The sequence below is a fragment of the Hypomesus transpacificus genome, chromosome 6 (assembly GCF_021917145.1).
Source record: "Hypomesus transpacificus isolate Combined female chromosome 6, fHypTra1, whole genome shotgun sequence".
Classification (NCBI taxonomy): domain Eukaryota; kingdom Metazoa; phylum Chordata; class Actinopteri; order Osmeriformes; family Osmeridae; genus Hypomesus; species Hypomesus transpacificus.
In genome coordinates, this window is record NC_061065.1 from 10233115 (window position 1) to 10246465 (window position 13351).

The following is a 13351-nucleotide window of genomic DNA, read 5'->3' on the forward strand; positions in this document are numbered from 1 at the left end:
TAGAGAAAACCAAAAACAACAGCCCTGATTGTTACCAAAACGATGAGTCTATCTCTCCTTTAGTGGAATAAAGAGCTGTCTGTTTTCCCCTCGACTATCTCATTCTGCAGCATGGAGGGTCAACAGCCAGTAAAGCTTAGAAAAAGAAACTGGCAGGAGAAAGGCTGGTTTAATTAAAACTGCCACTATCAGCACTGTCACCTGTCGTAAACCCATGTTCCCTGAGGAGGAACAGCTATTTACAGCAAACCTACAGGATTAACATGGAGGTAGGTAAAATATGCAGGATCACAGAGAAGCAAATCGGCTTCCCGCCACTGATAAAGGAGCTCAGTCCGTAGTGTGCAATAGGGAAGGACGGTGGTTAAGCCATGAACAGACACAGCAAAATGATATTTCCTCCACTGTCCAGATACCACACCACGCTGGGGGAATGTGTCCCAGAATGCCCTGCTCCCCGGAGGGTCAGGTCACGCTGCCAGCAGGGCAGCACCGCAGGGCTTCTCTCACCTCTGCCCTCCGCGTGTGACAGACAGGGGCAAACATATGGCATCGCTGGCGGAGGTGGCATCGACGTGAGAGAGCAGAGGGCAGTGCCAGCCCAAGCACCGTGGTCAGGCACGCTGGGCCCTGCCTGGCACGGCCCAGCCCCTGTGGGGTGATGGAGAGGGGCAGTGGGCAGGGCTGGCATGGGAGATGACGCACGTGACGCCTAGCACAGAGGGAGGGCCGCGGTTGGAGTGACCTTCACACCTCGCCGCTCTGATGGGAGCTGTTTTCCCCCATCGTTTCCAAAGACAAATATTACAACAAAAAAATACCTGAGATTGTCTCTGCATTGTCTGGATGCTGGTTTGACCTTTTGTCGTTTTGTTAAGGATTCACTGGTGAGGACACAGACACACACACACACCTGTGCTTAAGCTTAGCAAACATGGGTCTTTTCCAACTGCCATTATCTCTACAAATCAACTAATCCCTGTTCACTGATAATCCCAAACACAGCTTTAGTGCTGAACACACAGTATGTACTGAACTACCATTTTCAGTAGGCAAATGACGCAAAGTGATTTACATTACAAGTCATTGCTTCAGAATGAATTTTGCATAAAACTTTTCACTTAAACTGGTCTCTAACCTTCAAAGTTTAAGGTCACAACCTTGGTGGGGGGGTTGAGGGGGAAACATGTTGTTAACTGGTGCGACAGTGGAGGAAACAGGGCTGGCCGGGGCGGAAGGGTCTGTGTATTCATACACATCCTGTGCTCCATGGAACCATCCCTTCATTCATCATTATCTTCCACTCATTCCATTCTGATGGATGTGTGGGTATGCAGTGTGTATGTGTGTGTGTTTTACCTGTGTGTGTGTGAGTATTGGAGGGGGGGGGGGTGTGTACTTGTGATTTGCATGTGTCTTTGTGTGTGGGTTCCTCTTAATCAATTCATAGACCAAGTTTACTGACTGTGCTGTCCTGTGAAGAGTTTTTAATGGCATCCTCCCTTCTCTGTCCTTCAAGGTCTGCCCTTCGTGCCTGCAACTCTGTTTACACACCCGCAACACACAGCACCCAGCCAACGTGTCTCAAGGTTACATCTTCATTCCTATGCTTATGAGCGGACCTGACAACGCTGCTGATGTGACAGTAACCAGTCACAGAACAGCTCCCCCAACTCCCAACACCCACTTGTTTCGGCTGTTTAAAAAACGAATCGAACCAACTAACTGCGTGTGTGCCTGGTTTTGAGGTGGGAGTGCATCATTCTGGCGGCTGTGAGCAGCCAGAGCTGCCCTCGTGGGGCTGGGTGGTGGAGAGGAGTGGGCCAGGATAAGCGGAGCAGAGACAGGGCACATCATGTTCAGTCTGTGGCAGGGACACATCAAAGATGGAGGAGCCAGCCCGGAGACTCTGATGCTGTCAGACGCTATCTCCACCGAGCTGCAGCCGCAGCCAGGTTTCATTAGGCTGACGCTCGCTGGCTGTACAAACGCTCACATGTACACACACACACACACACACACACACACACAAATACACAATCTTTTGACAGTAAACCAAAGCAGAAGCACACAAACTCACCAAAAAGCTCACATGCACAAGCACACACACATAGACCTTTTTGAATGCAGACCAAAGCTAAAGCTCACACACTCATGCTTGCTTTGACTCTGCCTATCCTTTCCAAGCATCAGCTGCTATCACCATGGCTTTGATCTCAGAGTTTTACTCTGTCTCGCTTTGGAGAAGGTCACAAAACTATCTTCAGCACAAAAACCGACTTTGATTCAACTGCCACTTCATAGAACAAGAACGAGAGAGAGAGAGAGAGAGAGAGAGAGAGAGAGACAGACAGACAGACAGACAGAAATAAAGAGACAGAGAGAGGAACACGTTCCTCCAAAACAACCCTCTGTCCCAATCCTCTGTATATATTCTGTTTAATTCAACAATGTGAACTCATTCAGTCACAAAGAACTGAAAGATTGTGTTTTGAGAGGTTAGCCGGTCTTTATCCAGGTGTGTTGCAACGTCAATGCCTGCAGGATGCCTGTCACGCGAGGCAGTATAATACCAACTGACATCTCTGACAAATCAAAGACAAACGAAACATTAACAGAGACGGCAATGTCTTGGCTCATAAACGCAAGGACGTTAGTCAATAACAGACAGACAGAAGAGGCCTGAGGGCCTTGATCATTGGCTGAATCACCCTGAAAACACTTCACTCATCACCGGGTGGCCTGCTCCGTGTAAACGGCGGTTAACCCCTCCAACTTTCCACCCCTGACTCGCGTGAGAAACAACATGCAGCATTCCATACCCGTCGCCGACGGGCCGTCGGGTTAATAAGCGGAGAAATGGATGAGATCAGATCAACTCATAGGTAGTAACAACAACAGCACATTCAACATGTCGATTTGGTAACATGAAAAAAAAAGAGTTTAATTACATTGCGGAGGGAATTCACCAGTCTGTAAGAGGGTGAATGCTGGAGGTAGCCTGTGAGGTAAGGCCTGCCGAGCAACAGCCAAAGCTGGGATACAGTTCGTTCAATTCTGAAGACAAATAGGCAGCGGTAGCCTTCAGCCTAGCTTACCTCCCCAGATGACGGGCTGGGGGGCTAAAGTAGAGGATGAGTCAGGTGGAGATGTTGTGGTTTAGTATGGTGGAGCAGACAAAACATGTCACCTCAGGGTAGCAACACAGGTTGAATGGAGGGAGGATGGGTCTAATATCATCCGTTTTCCACTCCCTGTGGATGTATTGATCTATGTGTGTGGATTCATTATGCTTGGGGGTGAAATAGAGACATTCAGTTCGCATTGGAAACAAAGAGGAAGAGGTCATGCAGCTATGGCCAACACCCACTGGAAGCTTCCGTTGTGTGAAAGGATGTGAGTGTATGTGTGCGAGTGTGTCTGTATGTGTGTGTTTGTGTGTGTGTGTGTGTGTGAGGGCATGATTAAGATGCAGACCCAGCTGTTGTGTACACCTCTTTCATGCATCAATCGATACACATCCTCTCAATTTAAAGGATAATTACATTCACAGGTGAATGATGGTGTTGCTGTCACGCACACACACACAAACACACACACAGATACACACAACCTAAACACACACACACACACAGAACAACACAAATCAATGTCTTATCTCTGGCATTCAACATTGAATTAAATGTCTCTTATTAAGGGGAGGATATGTAGAGTAGCATGCCCCCAGTCTGAGGACTGTGTGAGGACACTTCCTGGGGGAGGCCTCTCACCACAGGGCAGGCCGGGAGACAGAGAGATGCTTTCTGGCTGCCTCGCGCCCACTGGCTTCTAACTTCTAACTCCGTCTCATCTTTCGGTAAGCTGGGTATACGTTCATTTAGGGGTTAATTTTGCACATCCAAAAATGCAGATACAAATTCAAGAATCCAACATCTGAGTCAAATATTTATTGCAAGATGCAAATGCTTGCATATCATGATTAATATTTCATCTTTTTTGTGGAGGACACAAAAGGCCCACTTCAGAGTTTTGATACAGCAGCACTTAGGGCAATTCATGACTTTGCTTCTCTCCAAAGAGATTTTTAGAACGACCGAAACGTACAAGGAGAATGAATGATTAGACAGAATGAAAAATCACATTTTCACAAAGTCAAAGGGTTAAAACACGTAAACTAGCACTTCAAGTATTAAGTAGAACTACTTAATATGTTGTGATACTAACGATCATTTACAGTATATTCATGCCGTGTTTGTGGTATTGCAGATATACCAGAATCTCCACATGTCACTTTACTGTAACTGGGGCTTTACTGGGATTTTAACTATTTTATTTGCATTACTTTTGCTGTGTGAACCAATTGCTGGTGGTTCATACTTGATACTCAGTTCATCATTAAGATGATTAAATCTGTCAAACCTTTCCAAACTTACACTACTATACGCACAACATACTTACAACAACAATTACTCCACTACACTCCCAACTACAATAACCGTCAGCAGACAGTGCCTCTTCATTCTGACTATCAAAGGATGGGGAATGTGTTCCCTGGCCACACCCTATTACCTGTTCTACCAGGTCCAATTATGGTTTAGTAATGACAGCAGTACAGCACAGTCTATGGGATAATGAAACCAACATTCTGAGAGTCATTAAGTTAGTCAAGAACAAAGCCTTTTTTTTAGCCGTTGAGACAAACCAACTGATGTTGGTTGTAAAGCTTTACCTTTAGTAATTTTATTATTTAGCAGACGCTCTATTCCAGAGCGACTTACAGTAAGTACAGGGACATTCCCCAGAGACAAGTAGGGTGAAGTGCCTTGCCCAAGGACACAACATCAATTTTCACAACCGGGAATCAAACAGGCAACCTTCTGATTACTAGCATGATTCCCTAACCGCTCAGCCATCTGACTCCCATGAACAGTACATAAACACACAGCACTGTCTTCTATGCACACACACCAACACAGCAACACACCAACACACACTATTCTACACACACACACAGCAACACACACGTCGGGATTTGTGTATGAGAGTATCATGTCCGTAAGAGATTAATCATATCAAAGGTAACATCAACACTGCAGGGACAAACATGCTCTTTATGGGAATGTCTTTGATCCCAGAACTGGATCGGGACCAAGGGTGCAAATTCCAGAGGTATTCCCAGGATTAATCATGCGTTCCTCTCTTTTCTGTATCGAGCCGCCATTCCCAGGAGCGCCGTTCCCTTCATTATGTTCTTCGAGGCGTTTTCCGTGGAAAATTGACTTGCCTGTGAAGTAATTACGGTGATGGTTTGCAACCACAAAGATACAAATTGTGGCAATGCTTGTCTTTGATATTAGGGCTGTTTGGCAAGGGCCCGAGTCTATATGAAGCCTGGAGATATAATTAACACAACACCCAACAAAGGAAGAAAGAATGAGAGAGAGAGATATATTCCAACAGTTCCAACACGCGTACAATACAAACACAGCTCAGTGTTTATCCTGAAGTGTAGCCCTGCCTGGAATCCTGCTGTTTTGATGGGGCTGATGGGGTCTGGTCACTCTGGAGCACTGGAGGGGGAGGTAATGGGGAGGTGTGTTTGTGTGTTTTCTTGTGGATGTGTGGGTGTGCGTCAATCAGTCCAAGAACATTATGGGTCAGCTGCCCCCCCCCCTCCCCACAGTAATGCCCCCAAGGAAACATGACCTACCAAGGAGATGCAAGCACTAACATGCAAGAAGTCACGCATGTCTCTCCTCTCCCCCCCAACAAAAACACACACACACACACATACAGATACTCTGATCAATAGCAAGTGACGACAACACAGCAAAAAACTAGAAACTGTCTGGATAGACAATTATATTTCCCCACCAGTGAATTTTAATTTGGCCAAAAGTACATAATATATTCCTAGCAAACTGATACTTTTCCCTACAGTGGGAAATAACATCTAAAGCAAATTGTAGGGATTTGAACTGTTTTAATATCTTCCTCAGCTGCCAACAGTCTATAAAATGTCTGGCATTTCAGCGGAGCAGTGAGGCTAAGGCACATGTCAGGCAAACCTCTCTGCTTGTCAGATTAATGAGAGAAAACGATTAGCCTACCCTATAATTAGCTAAACCCCCATACACACATACTCATTTAAAACAAGCTTCTACAAGTAGTTATGTTTAGGTACTGTGCATGTTCCGACGAAGCTAACAATGTTTATAATAGTTTGGAGTGGAGTTACACAAGATCAATTTCAATGCCAGGAGTACGGTTACTGTCCAGATCAAATTAAAACATTTTTTTTCTTTTTTCTTGTACCCTAAAATTTACGGTTGATGGCAAACTAAAGCTAAAACCGCAGATTACCGGAAATGACTGCTTGGCTTGACAATGACCGGCCCACAAAGAATGGAAAAGACAAACACTAAATCCTGTTTGGTGGTTGGGCCTGATTCAGTGCGAGCACAGATCTCTCTGTGTCCTCTGAGGGAGGCTGTGTGTGCCTGGAACATCTCGCATGAGGATGCTGCTTCAGGACAGCTGGGATTAGCTGTCTAGTTCTCTCCAATTAATAGTCTTGGACCGCAAAAACAGACATCTTAGATCCAGACCCCAAATAAATCAAGTTGAGGTTTCGGAGTCATTTAAGGACAACTGTTGTTTGACTCACATTTTCGAAGGTCAAACTGACAAGTAAAAGTTGCACTTTGGTATTTCCAGTCCACTCTGCACTTTAGAGCCGTGCAATTGAATTACTGACTAAACCCTTTTTTCTCATCTCCCACGGGCAATCCAGCGCAGTGCTTAAGGTAGCTGTGTTGGACTGGAGGAACCCCATTGGCCATCTATCAGTGGATCTGGATCACAGGTGACAGCACCATCTGCTGTGGTGGCAGCTGTGCAGAGTGCTACGTACACATGCAGATGGAGCGGGGATTATACCTGGTTTGATTCATCTCTCCATGCTAACAAACCAGAGGATGTTTTCATTACTCCTTTGACAGCTCCAGATAGATACGCATCTAATGAGTGAACACCGTGTAGAAGTAACCCTGTATTTAAATAGTCTGCTGTATTTGGAGAGTCCTAGATCCTCCAAATCCTAATCCAGGAAGGTAAATTGATAGTCATTTGTTGATGTATGTTTGTTGATAGTTCACTGATGTGACTGACGTCACATGACGTCATAAACATGAGCCTCATAAGAGCGGGTGCTTTGGTACAGGGATGTGTATGAGCAGGGGAATCGACAGTCTACCAAGACTTGAGGCCTATTGAGATCTATGAAATGTAGTTTATTCACCCCCATAAGCATTTGCACATGAATGAGAACTAAGATTGAAATGTTTCTCTTAACACATCTTGTGCTCAATGGTTTGAACCTCGTAACAAAGGTGCGTCTAGCAGTCCAGGTGTCGGGCTATGTTGAAATTGAGAGCGATCACAATAAGCAAGAAAATAATTAATATTGAACAAATCTGCCAGACTAGGGCCTCGCACATGCCACGGATGACTGCTGAACTCATTAAAATCTGAATGAGAGTTTTCACATTCTCACACAGCTTCAACAGAACAGTGAAAAGAGAAGTCTGATTCTGAGCTGTATGACGGGTGAGTTTCCTCAAGAAACAACAATGGTTTGCTGTTAGACTGGATACAAATTGTCCTTGAGGAGAACTCAAATCTAAAACGACTGGGTTCAGAGAAGCACGGTTTATGACGTTAGTGTAACATACTGAGGAGACACACAGAGGCCAGAGAGACCAGGGCGACCTGGATTGTCGCCCCTCCTGGCTACAGAAGCCTCAGCCTCCTGCTGAGGCTTAACAAAGAGTTTCATCATCTCCAATTAAGCTGATTCTGTTGTGGAGGGAGAAAGAGAAATGGGGGGGAGAGAGAGAGAGACAGAGAGAGAGAGAGAGAGAGAGAGAGAGAGAGACAGAGAGAGAGAGAGATAGATAGAGAGAGAGAGAGAGAGAGAGAGAGAGAGAGAGAGAGAGAGAGAGAGAGAGAGAAAAGAGAAAAGAGAAAAGAGAAAAGAGAGAAAAGAGAGAAAAACAGAGAGGAGGGGGAAAGGAGGACAAGTCCAGGCAACTGAGGGAAGATTTAGGAAATGTGTTCTCGGATGGAAGGGAGGGAGAGGAGAAGAGAAGGGGTGAAAGGGCGGAGCGAAGGAGAATGAGAGAAGGGTCTGATGATGACAGAGGCCTGGCCGTCTAAGCTCTAGTACAATACACAGGCTCCAGTCTTGTAGGGGCCATAGGTCAATTAGCAAGACTACCATCACGGCATGTGTACGTTGTCCCTCACAGGAGTGTTTCAAGGAGCTCTCCCACCTCAATAACCTCCCCTGTGGTGCATAGGACAGCTTGTATGTTGCATAGCAATACACTCTAGCAACAACACGCAGCACAGAAACATACTCTGGTCACAGCATGAAGCACAGCAATGGCAACAACCAAACTTCTACTTTGAAGCTACTAGCCTCCCAAAGCACCACAACCTAACCCTCTCCTTCATCTCACTCTCTCTTTCCTCTCTACTCTGTCTCCCTCTCTCTTTCCTCTCCACTCACACACACACGCACACTCACTCTCCCTCTGTCTGTTTTCTCTCTCTAATTTTTTATCTCCGACTTTCATAACTGTGAACCTACAGTGGACAGCATGAGTCCAATTCAATCAATGGCAAAAAAATCTTAATAAGAACAATTATTTCAACAAGTTATTTCCAAAGAGGGTTTCAATTAACAATTCAGTTCAAATACATAGATTTTGTCCGTCTACTTTCTATAAGAAATCCCTGGCTGGCAGTGGAAGCACGAGTGGTGTGAACATGGTTGTGACATGAGGAGGGCTGAGGTGTGTTATTGATCTCCTGACAGTGCCATTTGAGATTTCTTCATAATTACAGCCTCACTGAGCAATCTGAGCCATCGACCAGTTCTCCCCAAACAAACAAGCCAGATCACACTGGGAACTGTAGGGTGGCTCCAGCTAAGACGACAGGCACGCATGACTCTCTCTGGAGCCCACACACACACAGAGTTGGAGTACAGAGACTGCTGGGTATACCAAAATAAGTGTCCTGTCTTTGTGTTGTTTCTTGTTTAGATAAGAGATGAATCATACTGTAGAACACACTGCCGTGATGTAACCAAGCAGCTGCCTCAGGATGAGGGTTACTTTAGCTAATTAGGTCCAACATTCCACATCCCCACTACCAATTCAAGTTTTTAATTAGACGGCTTCTCTATATCTATGTACCAAAGAAGAAGCTTTCCACGTTCATTATGGTGTCATGATTATCTACTGGGGTCTCATTATATTCATTATTCAACATAACCTCTCATTGAATCTCTGTCTGTTTGTATTGTGTGGTGTATGTACAGTAAATTATTTTCTGACAGTTTTAGGTTTACAACAAAGAACGTAATCGGCATGTCTGATGTCAGTTGTTGCTATAGCAACAACTGTCTGTCAGTCTAGCAATTTAGACAACAAAGAGAAACTCAACGAGAGAGAAACTCAACTCAACCTCAACTCGGACACGGGACCCACGAGGCAAAACCTCCCAAACCACATGTAGAGTTTTGCATCTTGAGGGTGGTGTGGCTGTTTCGAAGCCTGTTCCACAGCCCAGGACAGGCGTCTGGACGGGAGGGCTGTGGACAAGGCTGGAGATGTTCAGTATTCAACTAGAGAACCTGTCTGGGAGCAGGCCTTCCAGCCTCATCTGTATTCATCTCTCCAGCTCTCTCACTGTCTTCCCCCCCCCCCCCCCCCCCCGCCTCTCTTCCTCCATTTCTCTCCTCTCCTCCTCGCTCTGCTCCATCCATTTCTCCTGCTCTCTGCCCTCCGTTGATCTCCGGAGGGATCAATATCCCAGGGAGAGGGGGCTTTACTGAGCAGACAGGAGCTGAATACTTGTCCATGTGAAACAAGCTGCAGGAGGGTCAGCAGCAGCCAGCCCAGTCTCCAGCCAGCTGGGAGAGCCTGACAGGCCTGGTGTCACTGAGACACTACTGGGGGCAGTTTGAGAATGCACCCGGTGGGGGGATGGTTGGAGGGAATGTTTTCAGGGAATGTGGTGTGTGCGTATGATTCGGGCCAGGAGCTCAGCGAGTGGTGAGCTTCTCAGATCATTATAGCAGAGTCTCAATGTGACCAGCCAGCCAGACGCTCCATCTAGCAGCTTAACCTGGGGACAGACTCACTCATTATATCCTACACCTATAACCTCCCTAATACACTGTTTCTCCCTCACAACGCACACACTCACACCGTGCACACACATACACTATGCACACACACACACTGTGCACACACACAAACCAGACACACATACCATTCTAGTTGCTGTGCAGCACCTATCCTCTCTGCTTCTCCAAAGGGGCTCAGTGTGTTACTGAGGCAAAGCCTGCCAGGCCTCCACAAAGGCCCTGTATAATGAGCAGAGCAGTGTGTTCGCTTCTCCCATCAGCAGACAGCCTGCAGAGAATGCAACGGTAGCAGAAACCAACACAGTAAACTTCTCAGTTCCTTCCACCTGACTACGACTCCCTGTGGCCTTGGTCCTCATAGCCCTGCTGTTGGCCGGGATGCAATTTAACGGCCCAACTTTGGGGATAGTGCTCAAATTGAAAGTCTTACTTCAGGGGAACCTTATGCCATGGTTTTAACCTTGATAGCCTTTCAGGAAACTATATATGTCTTCCTCTGTCGCCACACTACTGGCTGTTGGGCATTACCTCAACAAACAGTTGTGACAATGTAGGCCTCATGTATGAACTATATTCTATATTTACAATATGAATATAATGCAGGAGCCTGTCAATACAAGGACCACACAATAAACGTTTAGACAGGAATAGCTTTTCAAGGGAATTGATTATTTTCCCAAAACACAGTTTGAACATGTCTTATACATTAAGGGCTTATCCGTCAGATGACTTGTGCTGTCCAGCAGTGTGAATCCTTTGTCTAAATTCCCCACTCCAGTGTTGAATTGAGGACTAACCTTGACCGTCTTCACAGTGAGTGAAACATAATTTAGAAAACGATTCATTTTAATATGAATCCACTAAGGAAAGCATCCCAGTGTGTCTTTTCAATTAGTCTGCATTGTTATGAGGTGAATAGATTTGGTCCCTGTATTGTGTCTTTCCTGAGACACTCTGGAAGTGCTGAGAGCTGGGATAACTGCCACTGTCAGCACATAATGAAAGGGAGGATATGGAGTTTCTGAAGAAAAAAACAAGAAAAAAACAAGTAGCTTCCAAGAAACTGGGCCGCAGATTAGAATAATGGCTCGCTGTGGCTTCTTCATTGTCCCTGGGCCAACACATGCTATCAGGAAACTTTGGGTTGGAAAACAGTAGACCGTTTTCTACACCTCAGTAAATCGAATGTCTTTCCTGTCACAAACCTCGGAGACTAAGAAGGGCCGAGAGAACCACATAATGACCGGGTGGCGTAGCCGTCGCAGGCTCCAGGAGGCAGGAGGATACCCGCATCTGGCGGGCTCACGATGATGACCTCACAGCTGAAAGGCTCCTGGGAGTCTCAGCTGCACATCTGGGAGACGTTAGCAGGACCGCAGGGAAGGACACTGGCATTGCTTATCAATGAGGTGGTTATTTCTTCATCGGTAGCTTTGCAATGAGCCCCATCACTCCCGTGTCATATCAATGAGCCTCATCGTTCACTCGTCATATCAATGAGCCTCATCACTCCTACCAAATTAATGAGCCACATCCCTCACCTAGTGTCTTCATTCACTGGGTCTAATAGCTGTCACACAGCCTCATCACAGCCCTAACATATCCCTGCTTCCTTGTAATGAACAGCACATTGTAAACAAAGGGGTTTTGACAGGAGACCGAGGTCCTTCCCACTGAGATCAAGCGTGAACACACTGTCCCTCCCGCTCGTGCTCCCGGTGTTCCTGGGAGCCGGCCGCTCAGAGCTGCTGGAGGAGGAAGCTCGTCAGCCATGCAGTGACGACGGGGATCTGAGGAGATCGCCGTCTGGATTGGACAAACATGACATCAAAGCACGCGGGATCAATGATGCTGTTTGCCTATCGATTCCTCCCGCTCTCTGAAGGAGGCTCGGCACAGCTCGGCTCAGAGGCTTACGAGGGAATAAGCCTTTTCACACTGTTACATCTTTTTGTTGTTATTGAATATAAACATTGCATTAAACAATGGAATATGATGTTAATTTTGCTTTTAATAATTAAGTGCTTCTTGCTGTCCAATTGCTAAGTGTGAGAATGCCAACAGCCACCAAAACAATGCTCTTTCTTTCATTAGAAATGTTATGGTAGAATGAGCTCATCAAGCCAATTCCTAGCATGGTTAGGATACAGCCTCATCCATACTCCAAGACCTGGCCTGGCTCCTCAGGGCCCACAATAGAAAGTGGAATGAAATTGGAGTGAAATCCTCTGAGAGTTTCTGCTGTCACAAATTGTCTCTCTGTGTATCAGCGTTTAGGCCCCCGGGCCAGAGAGACGTCTCACACAACACCACGCGCTAGAGTCAAAAGACAAGATGGATGGAAAAAAAAAGGAAGTATTACAAATATATGTTTTATGTAAATATCTGAAGATCTCTTTGTGACTGGTCTTGAACCATGCCTTTCTGGTGCCTGGGCATGTAAAAACAGTTGAACCTTTGTGGCCGTTTAATTTTATCTCTGACTTGGACAAAGGGGCTATGAACAGTGTTCCTAAGCCATTTCAAAGGTCATATCCCATCATGCATGGCAACCGATCTCTCTCTTCTTCTTCTCCAGCCATGAGGCTAGAGAAATCCTGGACGTTTCTATAGCTGGTCCAGGAGGTAGACAGAACAAAGCTCGGTGTTGGACCACTTGCACAAAACGTCTTTCAGCAGCTCCGTCTTGATGGTGCTAGGGTTATGTAAAAGGTTAAAAACGCAGTCTGAAAGCACTTGACAAATAAGGCTGCGTTAAGTACATTTTTTTTCCTTCTTTTTTTTCAGGAAGAAGCTCTTACAATGGCCATCATGGCTGTCCCTTTGTTGTGTTTGAATATGTTTTCCTTCCTCTACATATCAGCATGCCGGGATGGTCAATTATTCACCATCATAGCTCAGGCTTGCAGCTGCTGTCACTGTTATGGCGCTCAAACCTCTTCAGTGACCATTTACAACATGACAACAACTACGCAGACAGACATTGAGAGTGTGTTCAATATTATAACTGATTTATCTTAACACATAATCATTAAGAACCGAGGATCAACAATACTATTGATTTCTCAGGCCAAATGGTAGTATAGAAAAAATACAGAAAATGAAAACTAACATAAAAACAAAAAAACAAGA

At 45.7% G+C, this 13351-nt stretch overlaps 1 protein-coding gene across 1 annotated transcript in view; it reads right to left on the bottom strand.

The window, feature by feature from the left end:
* The window catches only part of sash1a (SAM and SH3 domain containing 1a), a 140643-nt gene that overhangs the window by 75932 nt on the left and 51360 nt on the right, over nt 1-13351 (bottom strand).